Source organism: Diospyros lotus, chromosome 2 (genome assembly GCF_014633365.1).
Source record: "Diospyros lotus cultivar Yz01 chromosome 2, ASM1463336v1, whole genome shotgun sequence".
In the NCBI taxonomy this organism is placed as follows: domain Eukaryota; kingdom Viridiplantae; phylum Streptophyta; class Magnoliopsida; order Ericales; family Ebenaceae; genus Diospyros; species Diospyros lotus.
This window is the reverse complement of record NC_068339.1, coordinates 2,397,689-2,415,100: the sequence shown is the minus strand read 5'-3', so window position 1 is coordinate 2,415,100 and position 17,412 is coordinate 2,397,689. Positions and strand designations below refer to the sequence as shown.

Here is a 17,412-nt window from a genome sequence, read left to right as displayed (position 1 = left end):
AAAATAAGTTAACGCAGGCATTAAACGATATATACCAAAAAAAAAAAAAGTTGCGTAAACTTTTTGATCATATGTAGTTACACAGGCATTAAACGCGTGCATTAAATGCAATGTTCAACATGTCCAATGTAGAATTGGTGGTGTAGAATGTATTTGCCACCAAAAAAAAAAAAAATATATAGTCCGAAGTATTTTTTTTTTTGATTTACCGAGTATTTTTTCTGAGTGCATATATATATAGAGAGAGAGAGAGAGTTGATTTGTTGTTTTGGTAATGTTTTGAATTGGTTAAAGACGATGAGTTTTCCAAAGTATATAGAGACCAGTGATTTAGCTTTTCGGTGGAACAGAAATTATTGGGGATACAAATCAGATTCATGGGAAAAAAATAAATTAACGCAGGCATTAAACGATGTATACCAAAAAACAAAAAAGTTGCGTAAACTTTTTGATCATATGTAGTTACACAGGCATTAAACGCGTGCATTAAATGCAATGTTCAACATGTCCAATGTGAAATTGGTGGTGTAGAATGTATTTGCCACAAAAAAAAAAAAAAAATACAGTCCGAAGTATTTTTTTTTTTGATTTATCGAATATTTTTTCTGAGTGCATATATATATATATATATATATATAGGGTTGAGTTGTTGCTTTGGTAAATGTTTTGAATTGGTTAAAGACGGTGAGTTTTCCAAAGTATATAGAGACCAGTGATTTAGTTTTTCTGTGGAACACAAATTATTGAGGATACAAATCAAATTCATGGGGAAAAAATAAATTAATGCAGGCATTAAATGGTGTATACCAAAAAACAAAAAAGTTGCGTAAACTTTTTGATCATATATAGTTACACAGGTATTAACGTAGGCATTAAATACAATATTTAACATGTCCAATGTGAAATCGGTGCTGTAGAATGTATTTGCCACAAAAAAAAAAAAAACTTTAAGAATGGAGTTTAGGCGGGAAAAAGTCTTAGTGGGACCTATGCATCTCAGCAGCTTTATATAATATAATAGATAATAGATAACAGATTTTGGGTTGCTGCTCCCTGCTTTGTTCTAGTATATATGGAGGATAAAAACCTAAATGACATGTCTCATCATGAGACGTAATGTCAAATTATGGGGCACTTATATATATATATATATATCTATATAATAAAATAAGATGATTTTTAAAAATATCTTACTTCTGAGACATTTGAATGGCTGGGATCATTTTTGATGTATTTGATGTTTGAAATTAAAAATCTTCGCGCCCAACAATTCTTCTCCAATTTGCAGTGGCTCAATGGTTGATTGATGGACATGTGGGCGACTCAATGCATCAGTGCCTCTCTCTTTCTCTCTCTCCCACTCCTTTAGTCATTACCACCCACCCTCCCACCCACCTGTCGTCTCACTCCTTTCTCTTTCTCTCACTTACTATTCCCTCTCTTTTTCTCTCTGTCTGCTGTGCATGAAGCTCCATCGCTGCTCAAAGTCACTTCTCAAAGTGTGTATCTCTCATTCATTGTATATCTCTCTCATCCCTTATCTCTCTCTCCTCACTATATGTATATCCATCGCGACTGTATGTATATAGTCAGTGTGTGTATATAGTTCCTTTAGTTTTAGTTCCGTTTTCCGCATCATATCACGGCTTTAGATTTTGTGTTTTTATGTGCATTTTCGTTATGCTGTGTTTTTTGTTTTTTTTCTTATTCTGTTCGTTTTGCTCTAAGGTTACTGATCTTCATTTCTGTCTGCCATCGCACATGAAGCTTTAAGTCACTGCTTAAAGTATGTATCTCTCATCCCTTATCTCTGTGTGTATGTATCTCTCATTCTCTCTCTCTCCTCACTGTATGTATATCGCGACTGTGTACAAATAAATTGCCATTTAGTCTCAGGTAGATGGAGAACGTAGTGGTTTTTGGGTTTTGTTCTCTTGCGGGGAATGTTGGACATATGTCGTTGCATGCATGCTTGAGTCAGATTTCTGGGTCTCTCTCTCTCTCTCCTTCATATTTTCTCGGTGCGTCCAAGATTACGTCTGATTGTGGTGAGTCTACTCCAAATTTTGTGCCTTTACACATTTTCCTTTGGTGCAGTTGGATTTGAGAGTATCAATTCATTCTGGGTTTTATTTTGATTTCTCAGTTGGATTTATATGTATGTATATATCATATTATAAAGATTAAAGAAGCAAGGCAACACTTTGCCGTGCTTGCATATATATATATATATATATATGTATATAATAATCTATATTATATATTATAAAGATTAAAGAAGCACTCTGTCGTGAATGCCCAAAAAGTGCATAGTGTGCGTCTTCTTCCTTGAGGCAGTGAGCCCAGGCAAAACATTCTGTGTGCATTGTAGTAAATTTGTGTGCGCTATAGTCAATTTGTGTACATTCTTCTGTGTGTGCGTGTGGATTTTGTGTGTATGTATTTAGTGTGTGTGCGTGTAACTATTGTATATTATAAAATGTATACTGCTGTGGCAAAATTCTTAGTATATGTATACGCACTGTGTGTGTATCTAATGCAAAATTTTTGTACCCATTCTGTGTCTATGTATACACGTTGTAGCAACATTACTTGCATTAGATATTTATTTTTGTGTGTGTATACACGCTATATATTTTTAGTCATTCAATCGCAGTCATTATCAAAGCATGATGAAAGAGGCCCTCATTGAGGGCAATTAAATCTCACTGGAAACAAAGATTGGGACCAAAAGCATAACAGTCCATTATTAAGCATAGGAAATTATGTGCCATTCAGATCAGCATCCATATATGTATATGTTTGTAATATCTATCATCATGGCGATGGTATTACAGGTCCATGTATATGTGTGTTGTAGTCATTTTATATCTATTTTGTAGTATTTGTGCATTTTTTAAAATGGGTGTGCAATTTGTATGAATGAGTGTACTGTACTCTAAAGGCATTTTGTATGTATTTTTAAAGAGGCCCAACATAGAGCCTGTCATTGCTTGGGCGACCCAACTCGCTTGGGCTTGGCATGGCCCAACACAATCATGTAAAATAATAAATTATTAATAATAATATAATGTAAAATAATAAATACGAATTCATAATAATATTTGTAAAATAAAATTAAAAATTAAGAATTTAGGTAGTGGGCCATTTGATCTAATTCAATTAAAATGAATGAAAGTTGTTTCATCTCACCCATTCATTTACATTTCCATGTAATATAGCTTTAGTTTTAATTGAGATTTTTTTTATATTAATTTTAATAAAAAATTAAATTTAAATTGTAAATCGTGTCATGTGTATGTGTATCCATGTAAAAATTGTAAATTGTAATTTTTGTCATCTTTCTAGAGAAAGGAAATTTAGTATTGGAAGCACCAAAAAATATAACAAAAGAAAAAAAAATTAGGACATTGGGTACTTTTATTCAAACATTTATTCAAATATTTTAATTTTAACAATTTCTAACATTGGGTACAATTGAGTTGGACCCAAATATACAATTTTATCTTTTAAAAATTTTATGGGACGAAAATAAGTTGGATCCAATTATACATTTTTATTTTTTATTTTTTTATGTGTTTATGTAGATCCCACTCTTATAAAATTATGTGTTTATACAATTTTATTTTTTATTTTTTTTATGTGTTTATGTAGATCCCACTCTTATAAAATTACGTGTTTATACAATTTTATTTTTTTCATGAGTTAGACCCAAATATATGTGTATTTTTTTATATAATTATAACTTATTTAAGTTCTCGGAGAAAAATTATAACTCTTTTGAGATAACCCATGCTTAAAGTAAAAAATTATAACTCATTGAGAATTATAAATTTAAATTAAACAACTAAAAATAGTCTCTTCATGGAATAAAGGTAAAAATTTCAAGCAAAAAACCAAGCAAATCTTCTATCAAGATCCAATTTGCCCGGAAGCCTATTTAACCCAACATCAATGGTAATTTCATGTAACAGAACATAATAAATGCTATTTTATTTTTATTTTTATAAAAAATTATTGGGTGTAAAAAATTAGGGTCGTCATCTTCCTTAATTTTACTTTCCAATTATTCCTCTTAGACTTTTCAAGTGATAATTATTCATACCAAATTTTGATTTTGTTTTTAATTTTAATTGGAGAAAAGTTTAACAATTTGCCATTCATACCAAGGATATATTTGGCACCATCTTCTTCAGAAATGTCTTTCCAAATGACAAGACGTCAATTTCCAGTCCGATTGGCATATGCCTTGACTATTAATAAATCTCAAAAATAATATATGAAATTTGTTGGGGTTGATTTGTGCATACCAGTGTTTAGCCATGGGCAATTATATGTGGCATTGTCCAGATGTACATCATTTGATCGTATAAGTATTTTGTTCCCCAAAGATTGTTTGGATTTTACTACAAATATTGTTTATCCTGAAGTGTTGTTGTAGTGTTGAGAAGATAACATGATTTATTTTTATTGATTATATAACTTTTTTTAAAATATTTTAATTTAAGAATAATTTGAAATATGGATTTGTGTAGGATTGGATCGAAAAATATAGAGCTTAAAAATAGAAATACAACTACCTTGTTTCGATGGGATGTAATAAGGTAATTTTAATCTCAAAGTATATTTTGATATGTATATTTTCAACAAATGTACTAATCTATATTTTTTTGTTTCACAAATTACTAGATTATTGTGCATGTTCCTCATTAGGGATACATATAAGTTGATACGAAGACTTTTTGAAAAGTAAGGAGGAGGAAGTTCAAGCAAACACATGTTTGAAGACATGTTATTGACACGTTTTTTGTAAAGGTTTAACCTATTTTTTGTAAAATTTTAACCCACTATTTTGGTGAATAACAATATAATATTTATTTTTATAAAAATTTTAACCCACTCTTTTGATATTCAACGCAGTAGTATTGGCAACAGTAATATTAATTGATGTGTATTTTAATTTTAATTTCTATTTACAGTAATAGTAGTATTTGATATTTAATTTTTTTTATATTTGATTAACAGCAATAACACTAACTAATATGTATTGTTTGATATTTAAATTTAAATTTTTATTTTTTATTTAGTGTTTAATTTTAATATTATTTAATTTTATATTATTTACCCCATGACTTTAGTCACCGTCATTCCCTAGTACATGTATATGCTTACACAGAGTTGCAGTACTCCATTTCTTTCATTTCATAATAATAACTTTATGCCACAGATGTATCATCCACTCAAAACAGTTGGCTTCCAGAACTTCTCATCACAAGTTGAAAACAGCACAACTTTTAGTCTTGTGAATCATCCAAGTAGTGAAACAACAAAACATCACAAAGTTGAGAGGCCTTCTTAGTTCTCAATATAATTTTGAGCAAGGGATTGATATTCAGGACTACCAAGATGCTAGAAGAGTTACCAGTTTTAGCATGAGTCTGAATTATCGCCTAGAATCTCTTATTTGGTTAGACACCAACTCTCAGGTCACAAAAAACATAGTAGTTTGTTATTTGAAGCCACCGGTATGTCAGCACAAACAAAAATTACAATTCATGGCCTCTTCAAAAGCATTCATGTTTTCCTGCCCGCACAAGTATTACAGATACAAATTTCCCATTCATGCCCACCAAAAGACTAGGAACACATCGACCTTAAAGCCGAGGAGCCAGGTGCACCGGCAACACAACCGCATTGTATGCACCAGGAAGACAGTGAAGGAAGTGGCAGTATTTGGGCAGAGTTGAAAAACTTTGTGCATGCAAGCCTTCACCTTGCTTCCTACACCAGTTGCATTTCCTGCTTCCATTTCTTGAAGCCGCCAAATGTCCAAAGGATTCATCTGGACACATCAACAATGGAAGCTGGACCAGCAGTAGTGGACAGAACAATGGCGGTTGGACCACTGTGACTTTAATATGTCTACAATGTACTACAAAATAAAAAGTACAGCATCTCAGGTAATGTCACCAATTTCAATAACATAACCAGTAACGGGAAGCAATGATTAAACTAAACAACCTTCTTTTTTTTTTTTTCTGTTCTCATTTCTCACCTGTCCTGGCTTTATTGTCAATGCATAGTTGCTCCACTTCCCTCATACAGCATTGACGGCAAAGTCACCTACACCAAAAAAAAAATTGGGGGCCGAAAAAAGGTCAACAAAATCAGCAGATTAAGCATAAAAATAAATTTCTTTCGGTAAATGCCTCTTCAACAAGAGAAGGCATTCGAGAAAGAAGGATCATATGGAATGGCACATCGAAGTTAAGCCTATCACGATAAACAGAACCGATGGAAAATCGAGCAGCGAAACAAGACCTATGCAAAATACGGAACAAATATACGGATAAGCAAGATACCCAGCAATATTTCCACAGGCTTTCTTGAACCGTTCAGGCAATGGTACATGTCACCCTCAAAAGTACTTCTGGCCAGCCATCAGATCCCACTTCTCGCCGTTGTCTCTCCCGCACCAGCCGGCCTCCGGATCCGTGGCAGCAAGCGGCCGATCGAGATTTTCAATCATTCGGAAACCCTAAAAGCTCTCTCTCCTTCAATTGCTGAAGAGCAAGCAGGAGGGAAAGAGAATCAAAACAAATAGAATAACAATGGAAACGAAGAAAAGTTGAAAAGCAACCTGAAGAAGAGAACAAGGTTTATAGAGGAGCAGACACCGCAAGCGAGGGATTCTGCAGTTGAACAACGGCTACAGCACAGCAGCCGATTCAATAGTGGGTGATGTAACTGAGGTGAAGAGACCAAGTGATGAGGCTGGAGGAGGAATGCCTGTTTAACAAGAGAAGGAATTTCAAGAAAGAGGATTCATGTAGAACGGCACGTCCTAACTATCCGCATCACTATTAACCATGCAGAACCAACGGAAAATCAAGCAGCGAAAGAAGACCTATGCAAAAGTCAGAACAAATATATAGATAACTAAGATACCCGGTAATATTTATCGCATGACTTCCACAAGCTTTCTTGAACCGTTCCGGCCACCGTGCAAGTGGCGCTCAAAGTACTTCTGGCCGGCCACCAGATCCCCCTTCTCGCCGTCGATTCTGCGGCGCCGGTTGGCTCCGGATCCATGCCAGCTCTTCCTCTTTGCTTACCCTAGACAACCGACGAATTGGTTTGACCTCTTCAGAAGCAAGTGATCGATCGTTCGCGATCTTCAATCATTCTAAAACCCTAAACTCTGTTCTTCATTTGCTGAAGAACAAGCGAGCGGAGAAAACAATTAAACAAGTCCGAAAACAATTAGAAGAAGAATGGAAAGAAAGAAACTTACAACACCTTCTTATTCTTCTTCTACTTCTTCGGTCGATCGATGCGAAGAAATTGCTTTCGAAATTGAAAAGAAGATGAAACCCTCCCCCTTCCTTTGAAAACCCTAACCCTATTCTACAGTTTAAACTAGAGAAATGAGATACCTTCGACCCCGACGAGACCTATATATATATAAGCAAATTTTTTTCTTAATTACGTTATTCTCCTTATTTTTTTGTCTATTCGCAGCAAGTGACTTATATTTTCGAAATTGTTCTAAGTACCCAACTCTTTTAATATTATATCAAACTCCCCCATACAAGAAGTCTTTGCTAGAATTCGACATAAATTTTGTGCACCCCATGTAGGTGGGTAAACTCATCATTAAAATAATCAGAGAGTTAGAGAAAAACAAATAGAATTGCACATGACCCAATGTAAGTTGACCCATTTCTCTCTCTTTCTCTCCTTTCACCTCCGACGATTTCTCATCTACCAATGAATAGGGTGTGTAATGACAGAAATAGTAACAGTCAACGATGATTTAATATAGGATAAGGGCTTGCTATGGCAGCGACCGATTTGGGACAGAAGGAATGAGGGCTAAAATTAATGGTGTTTTCCTCTTCAACCGTCAGCTGCACAGCTTCCAGAATACAACTATTTGTATGGATATGTTTAGTTAAAACTAAATTAATTTTTTGTTTTGTCATACATACGTATATTACATTATGTTAACTAATTAAATTAATATATATAATAATTTTAAAAATATTAAATTTAATGATATTATTATAATAACTTTATTTTAAATAAAAATATTTATAAAATTATAAATAAATTTATTAATACATTTATAAACGAGTCTATTTATTAATTATTTATAAATTTTTAATCGAACATGTTCATGAGATTATATAATTGGATATGTTTACAAAATTTAACGAGTCAGATTTTATTGAGTTCAATCTCGACTTATTAACAAATTAAGATTGAAAATTAAATTCAAATTCAACTCGTTTATCTTAAAAAACAAACTCAAATGATGTTTCGTCAAACCGAACATCGAATTGCTAATAAACAATTCAACTCATTTATAACTCTAACAAAGATAAAAACGGGACAAATTTGGAGTTTTCATATTCAATTATCAAAATGAAATTATTCATTAATTATAAGTTTACTAATTAGTTCCATAAGCTACTTTTTGTTAGTTTTTACTCAATAAGAAATAAAAAAATAAAAACTTTAAAACTAACTACTTTCACTGATAAATTTAAAATTGTTAAGTGAAACAAATCAAATAAAAATAGAGATCACATGTGAACAACAAAAATATATATATATATATATATATTCATTGGATGATGATTCCGATCGGTACTAGAAACTAATTAGACAACATCCATAAATTAAAGCAATTAAATTTATATTTTTTCGTCAAAGAACTTGGGGTCGTAGCCATTGCTGAAGGGATGATGTTGAATTCAAGGGGATCATTGGACTTGAGCAGGTTCATGTACCCCTTGGCCCTACTGTCGTCAACCTCAAAGTGGGTCACGCCGTTTTGCTTCGGCAACCCTTGCTTCGCCACGTTCTCCTCTGGAAGTTGAAGAACATGAACCTCCCTAGGAACAGCAACGAGTTCAGCTTCGTTTTCACGCCACCACCTCAGCTCCGCCATTTATCGACAACCGTGAGTTTGACATAGGAGGGTATTGATGGCAAGAAGTGGGAGTCGATGGGCTTGTTGAGGAGTTTGAGACCCTAGAAGGTGGGTGCAGAGAACAAGGCAGAGGCCATGGCAGAAGAAGGGAGTTTTGGAAGAAGAATAAAGATGAGATAGTGGACGAAAAATATCAAAAAAATGATATATGTTTGTTTGGTATTTGTGAAGCAGAGTTTGGAGAGAGAGTCACTACTGGTGGAGGGGACACCAGAGGTGGAGGGCAGTTCTCCGACTACAACATGAGGCGAACAACACGTTGGAGGTGGAAAGACACCGCTGGTGGAGTCGTCACTAGAGGAGGGATAATGCGAGAGAGAGAGAGAGAGAGAGAGAATGTGTGTTGTGTGAGAGAGAGTAAGAGGAGAAGAAATGAATCAACTTACATTGGACCCGCGCGCAATTTCATTGGCCTCTCTCCCTCTCTATCTGTTTAATTTAACTGTGGATAAAATTACCCACCGGTAAATGGGGTGCATAAAATTGCACTCCCCAACACAAAGACGATCAATCCTTGAAACAGTAGGCAGCCTTTGAAATCTTAAAAATCAAACTGACGCAACACAGATGGCACAGAAAAATGAAGGATGAAAGCAGCGCTTTCTATATGAATGGATATAAGATTTCTTACGAGTACATGAGGCTACATTAAATGGGCTATCCCATTTTATACCTTGGCAAGATGAACTTTTTATGGGCTTTGAATATATCAGGAAAGAGAAAAGAAAGAAAATATGGGCTTAAAGGCAAATTTATTCCAGAAAGGGAAGAGTACAAGACCATAAAAGTACAACTTCTTGCATGTCATTGTCAATTAAAAAAAGCCCATTAAAGGCTATAAGCTAAAGAAAGAGAAACTTGTCAACAAGAAGCAACCTGAAGAAGAGAACAAGGTTTATAGAGGAGACACCGCAAGCGAGAGATTCTGCAGCTGCACAACGGCAACAGCACAGCAGCCGATTCAATAGTTGCTGATGCAGCTGAGGTTGTGTCGGAGGAAACCAAGTAATGAGGCTGGAGGAGGGAGGGACAGACAGCCAAAGAAAGCGGTGGTAGCAAAGAGGCACCTCACGTAAAATTCTGTTGGGTGGGGGCGAAAATAGTGGCAGCAAAGGAGAGCAGTTGATGTTGATGGTTGGCACTAAGGACACCTGGAGAATGCTAGTTTTGCTGTTGGCGCAGCATCATTTTCATCTCAAGCAACCAGGTCATGGTGATGACATCCGTCGAAGTGGGTATAAATCCAAATGCAGTGGTGAAGAAGCAACATAGAGCAACTTCTGTTCCTATTCACAAATTATTCCAAATTACAACATACACTAATTACAAAATCTCCTGTAAGTACTTCCAGTTAGTAGGTCAAGGGAGTTGCTAAGAAATTACTGTGTACCATGCAGAATTTGTTAATTCACAGAGAAAATCCAAGAAATGAGAACTGCAGGTTTGGCTGTGTTGGACTCACCTCAATTTACCAGAAAGTACGGAGAAGCTGCTGTTTCCGTCCAGGCTGAACGAAAGCCAAGAGGGAGTCTCCAGCATCCCCGTTGACATTAGAAGCATAAATTTGTCAAATTAAACTTAAATAACGAACAAGCACAGAAGGAAGTGTGTCTTTTAAGCATTCACAAACCCTAATCTGGGAAACCATAACATCCAGCAAGGACAATGGCAAAGTAAATTATGGACTTTGATGGGCAGGAATGGATCACTCAATCGGATTCATAATTTTCTCTTGCCTTCCCCTGGCCACTGGTCAGGTTTGAGAAACGCTGAACAGAGAAAAACACCCAACATGGAAGACACACAAAAAAAAAACCTACACCACCGGTTGAGGTGGAAAAGATCAAAGGAAGGGGACGGTCCAGGCAGACTGAAATGGGAAGATGTCCGCCATTGCCATTACTGTCAAAACCAATACCTCCCCTACCGGTGCATCCACCAACTATGGAGGAAACAACGATTTCCACAGGCTTTCTTCAACTGCTCCGCCCACCGTGCATGTGGCACTCAGAACACTTATGGTCATCAGATCCCACATCTTGCCATCAGTTGTCCGGCACCAGGAATATAGTGAAGGAAGTGGCAGTTCCCCATAATAACCAGCAAAGTTGAAAAACTTCATACTTGGCATCAATTTGCTTCCTAAACCAGTTGATAGGCAGTTCATTTCTTGCTTGCACTTCTTCAAGCCACCATTAGGGTGCCTAGTTCCCTAGCAAGCGTACGTTGCAGTTAATTACAGGAAAATAGAGATCCGAACAACAAATCAAGACATCAACCAGCAACCAAAGATTTAAAGAGAGCAAAAGGTTAAAAATAAACAAAAACAAAAAGCCTACAGCAGATCCAAATATGGAGACAAAAACCCTAATACGGTTTTGCAAAGACCGCTTGAGAGAGAGCGAGAGAGAGAGAGAGAGAGAGAGCAGGTAGCATGAATCTTATTTGTTTGACCTGGAAAGAAGCAAATAGTGAAGTAAAAAAGAAGAAAGAAAGACACCTATCACTGTTTTACAAGATGCATTTAAGAACAATTTATTTTGATAACCACAAAAAATCTACAACATGCAATATTGGCACCTTTAACATAATTGTATATTCCATGTTATTTACCCTTTTGTTCCATGTAAAACAAATCATTTGAAAACAAAATATAAGGGAACAAAAAGGGTAAAATAATAAAACAGCAATAATTGTACAATGGAATACGTTGGCGTAAATCACATTAACGGAAAGTACCCCAACAAAATAGAGGAGCACCTTTTCAAGCATTTGCATCAAATAAATTTAACAACTGAAAATAATGAACATGTGAAAATAGGGGGAAACTGTGCTAGATATGGATTGTCTACCAGAAAAAAGTAAAAACACCTAGATCAGCCTTACAAATGAACAAGAACATGAAAGTGTGGAAAGAAAATTAGGGAATGCTTCATTGGGTTCAATGGTATCGCCTTTATCCAACACACACAGAGAGAGAGAGAGAGAGACTAACCAGGTAGGATTTGCATGTAGACAAATTTGCAGTCAAAACATATAGCAATGAGTTTCAACTCCCAACAAATGGCATAACAGATTATACAAGTTCCCATGTGTGCGGAAATCCAGGAAGAAGAGCAAATCACCACACATACATAGACATTCACTTCTTGAGCAAAACAGAGACATACAGATCAACCAAACAAGCTAGAAGAGTTATCAGTTTTTACCGAGTGGGATCTACATCACCTGGAATGTCTCTGCCAATCCAGAGAGCTGAAAACAGAATGACACTTTCTGTGGTTGCATGAAACAAGAAAAATGCAGGACTACAAAAATTAGTCAACAAAGGAAACACTGACCCACGTGCCCATGCATGCATCAAAGGTTCACTTGGAATAGGATCTGCCATTACCTAAAAAAGCCAATAAACTTGTAAAAATCAATCTCACTGATAATAAAAGAGGCAGAGACCTGATTGTAAGTATCCAAACCAAATAATAGACAGAGCAGAAAGCACAACTAACACAACACAGCACTAAAAAAGTGTAGGCAACCCAATGTAACATGTTTGGTCCATAACAGACTTCAGAGAAATGCTGGGAGCAACTGTGCCCAAAGAATCAACAAATTCTGCAAGCAATGGATTAAAAGAATCCATGAGAACAAAAATGTAGAATGACAGACACGACTAAAAGAGATGGTGAAATGGCGTTAGGGGAGAGAGACTTTTACATGAGTAAATGGTGCCATGCACAAGAATAAATTTAAGAAAACCCCAAAGATCAACCACCACGTGGCATCCATAATTGTTTTCCCATTCTGACACATGCACAATAAAGCATCCGTTGCTTCTGGATTCCGTTGTAAAAGGAAGATAACAAAAACAACTGGAATGCAAACCATTCCAGTACCAACAGAAAGGTTAGTGTTACTGACTCACACAATGTTCAAGTTTTTACTTGAGATCTTCATAAGCCAACTGTTAAGTTGCAACTGCATAGTCCCCAGTAATCAATGCGACTGGGTATCCAAATTGACTGATATAAACTAAAAACAGTCTAATCAAGTTAGAGAAAATAGCAACTTCCATTTCTCCCTTGTCAAGATGAATGGTTTTTAGATAAGGCTACAATAAATTTGTTAAACATTGTGTTTTTTCTCCCTTGTCAAGATGAATTGTTTATGGGCTTTGCACATATCAGAATAAACAAGAAATATGGGCTTAAATGCAAATTACTCCAAAAGGAAAAGTTACAGGTCTGTAAAAGTAAAAATTGTTCTATGTCACTATCAATTAAAAAAATGCCCATAGAGAGCTATGAGCCAACAAAACAAAAATTCTTGTCAAAGATTGATGCAACTTGTTATCCTATTAACAAATCATTGCAAATTACAACATGTAATAATTACAATTTCTCCTGTAAGCACTTTAATTAGTAGGCCACAGGGAATGCCACAATTAAAGACTATAATTGAGTGTTAATTTTAGTAATAAATAGCATGAAAGTCAAATCAAAGCAAGTTAACTTGAGAAACAATTTCACAGGCTTAAATACTTAACAGATAAAACTGAAGTTGTTCAATACTTTTCGCGCACAGCCATTGTATCATGGTTGCAGGAATATTCCTTTCTGCATTATGTACCGCAGCTACAAGGCCAGAAATAGAGTACATAAAGACAAGAACCAATTTCCTTGCATGTGTCTGTTGTATGCTGAGGTGATCAACACATGTTTCATTTGCTCCTTCAATCAGTGTTACAAAAGTTGAAAAGCGTGTTCTTTACCTCAGCATCACAAACAACCAAAGATAGGAAAAACATTTAGCACTTCTTATATTTGAAAATTATGGAGCATTTCTATAACCATATCTTAACTACACTGCTTATTTATGAAATACTTGCTCTTACTGAAAAACTGATCTTTTATCCTGGAATTCTATCATTGGATCCCTAATCTAGAGTTTAGTGGCCCATAGATTCCCATTCGGAAATCACAGCAATCTTAATGGCACACCACAAGTCTTTCAAGACAATTTAAAGCTTTTTACAGTAATTTTTTTTGGGATGGCTAATAAATGAGCACTAATTTCAATAACCAACAGAATAAAAGTAAAATCAAAGCCGATAAAATAACAAACTTCAGCACAAGTTCATAGAACTTGTCCATCCAATCATTATTATAGCAAAGTACCAACAGTATGTACCTTCTTGGGCCAACTCATACGCTGGCAGCTTTCCATCAGCAACCAATGCTCCACCACAAACAATAGCACCTGCAGCATCAGCATCCGCAGCAGAATCCATGGCATTCTCAGGCAACTGGCGACAGTCCCTGCCAGGCGTCTTCAGTATAGACCCATCCTTCTTGGGCTAATCCGTTAGGGGGGGGAGGAGGATAGAGAGAGAGTGGGCATATAAGATTTGCAGGTGGATAATTCTGACCATGCACCATGCGTAGATCAAAATGATGAATGATATTAGTGTCACTTTGACCATTTTTGCAACAGAGTGTAAACAGAAACGGAAATCTAATACACTTGTGTCATGCAATGGAATTTCTCCTGTCCAATTGAATACTAATCAACTTGAGACGTTGTTGGCACAAATGGGTGTCTTGACACCTTGTAAGAAGGTTTGAAAAGAGCATTTCCTGTTCTTTTCTTTCTACTGCTTTGAGTGATTGTGGTATTTTAACTTTCATGTTTTTTCTTTTAAAGAATAAGAGAAAAGTGAATCTACATTGTAACACTTTCTTCTTTACCCTTGCAAGCCAAACACATATAAGTACATTATAAATCAATTGAAAAGACAAATCCCATATGTTTACACTAAAACACAAGTCACATACAAACAAATTTGGTACAAATTTCATATCTTCCTACCCGCATAAACTATAGATACAAATTTCCCATTCATGGCCAAAGAAGAGTTAAGACAGACACCAACTATGAAATCTCACTGTCAATAAGAATTAACTTTATAACCAACAGGAACATAGTGAAGGAGGTGGTGGTTTTCCGAAACTAGCCAGCACTGCTGAAAAAATTTGTGCACCGCTTGGATTTGCTGCCTATACCAGCTGGAAAGGACTCCTCTGTTTCCAGCTTGGACTTCTTCAAGCCTCATTCGTGCTGATGCCCAGGCTCATTGGATCAGATGCAGAGAGAACACACACGGCTCGCCCACTCTGAGCCAAGGACTTAACTACTTGTACAATATCCTACAAAATAAAAAAATGAGCATCTCACGTAAGATCACCAATTTCATTAACAAAACCAGTAGCGAGAGACGGTGACAAAACTAAACAACGTTATTTTAAATATCTATTCTTACCACTCCTGGCTTCCCCGTCAACGCATTAAGGAGTGAGCCATTCCTTCTGCCTTCTCCACGCCAAAGCCATCTACACGAAAATAAATTTTAGGGGCAAGATAAGAGGCCAACAAGTCAAGTGATTAAGCATCAAAATAAAATTGTTTCAGTAAATGCCCATTCAACAAGAGGAGGAATTTCAAGAGAAAGTGGAATCGACATCGAAGTTAAGCCTATCATAATAAACCGAGCAGAAACAATGGAAAATCATGAAGCCAAAGGAGACCTAAGCAAAATTCAGAACAAATATATGGATAACCAAGATACCGGGCAATAACTTAAAAAAAAAAGAAAGAAAGAAAACAAGATACCGGGCAATAGTTCTCAGTTGATTCCACAAGCTTTCTTGAACTGTTCCGGCCACGGTGCACGTGGCGCTCAAAGTACTTCTGTACGGGCTCCGGATCCATGGCATCAAGCGCCCATTTGAGACTTTCGATCATTCTGAAACCCTAAACTCTCTCTCCTTCACTTGCTGAAGAACCAGCAAGAGGAGAATACAATTAAAACAAGTCAAAAAAAAAAAAAAGGGGGAAACAATAAAGGAAAGAAATTTACACCACCTTATTCTCCTTCTTCGTCTTTTTTCTTCTTCAGCCAATGCGAAGGAAACGCTGTGACCCCGAACCCAAAACTCTCCTCTCCTTCTTTGTTTGGTTTTAACCTAGAAAGAACGATATTTTAGTCTAGACACCGTAAATTCCCTGAAACCCTAAATTCGAAGGAATTGCGGTCGATCTTGTTTTTTAAGCATTCTGAAACCCTAATTTCACTGAAAAGCAAGAGGAGAAGAAAATTAAACGAAATCAAAACACAATTAGAGATAAATTTATAACACCTTCTTCTTCAGCCGATTGAAGCAGATTCTGGACGCTCAGGGACAGTGAACGAACTGCTGTGACCCCGAAATTCTTAGAACAAGAAGGGAATCAGAGAATGAAAGAAGTTTACAACACCGTCGTCTTCGTCGCGGATGCAGATTCCTCGGGCTCGAAGGGGAGAGAAGATTTTGGAACCCTAATCTCTCTCTCTCTCTCTCTCTCCTTTGTTTGCTCGAACTGGACTCCCGATACCGGAATATATAGGGAAAAGCAAAATTTTTACTTAATTACGCTAACTCCCTTAATTTTGGCCTATTCTGACCGGGACTCATATTTTTTTTTCCAAATTACAGTAAGTACCTCACCTTTCAAATATTATATCAAATTTTATCATTGTACGAGAGTTCTTTATTTTATGAACTTAGGTTAACTAAATACAACACATTATAAACTTGGAATTATATAATGAATAATTGGAATAAATTATTCATTATATAAAAGAGTTTGAATTGTTTATTTATGAGTTTTGTTAAAATGCGTTTATTATTAACTCAAAACATCTGATAAAAGTTTTATCAATTATATAATGAATAATTGGAATAAATTAGACTAATATTATAAAACCAACTCAAAAAAAAAGAAATCACATATATTTATGCTAAAATATGTCTAAAAATTTGTATTTAATTCAGAGAAAACAATTAAAAAAAGCTAAACTTTCAATTTATATTTAATTTTAAAATAAATTTTTATTTTTTTAATAACATAATTAATTTTTTCCCACCCGCATGAACTTTATAGATACAAATTTCTCATTCAAAAGATTTCACGATTTATAAAAATTAACTTTTATATATCCATCAAAAATAGATCAATATAAGGAAATATCTGTTTTCACAACCAGTTGTGCAGAAGACATTTTTGCATGGCTTGGATTTGCTACCCATACTAATTAAAAAAAACTCATTCAGACCTTTTCAAGCCAACACTAATAAGTAGTCTTGACACCACCTCTTATATTATCAAAATTACTGTAATACCGACCCCAAGCATAATTCTGCTGGTAAAGGAAGAACCTAGGATGATGCTTTTTGGGCCCCAGGTTTTGTGTACGAACCCTAGCAAGGGAAGAAACTCAGCAATCAAAACGATCCTGAAAGTTAAAAACCGCTTGCAACCCTCACGTTTGCAACAAGACTAGGAATCGAACTGGCCGCTGAATTCTCTAATTTACATCT

General features: G+C 35.6%; 1 protein-coding gene and 1 long non-coding RNA gene across 3 annotated transcripts in view; both read right to left on the bottom strand.

Moving 5' to 3' along the window:
• Positions 1–17,412, bottom strand: part of LOC127794304 (uncharacterized) — a 72,275-nt gene that overhangs the window by 43,896 nt on the left and 10,967 nt on the right. The window lies entirely within an intron of this gene.
• Positions 5,358–16,390, bottom strand: LOC127794308 (uncharacterized). The gene is made up of 8 exons (XR_008021634.1): positions 16,192–16,390; positions 15,917–16,017; positions 15,665–15,828; positions 15,315–15,384; positions 9,875–15,201; positions 6,363–6,563; positions 6,056–6,123; positions 5,358–5,932 (listed from the first exon to the last, which is right to left on the bottom strand). It is a non-coding gene; the product is annotated as an uncharacterized LOC127794308 (long non-coding RNA).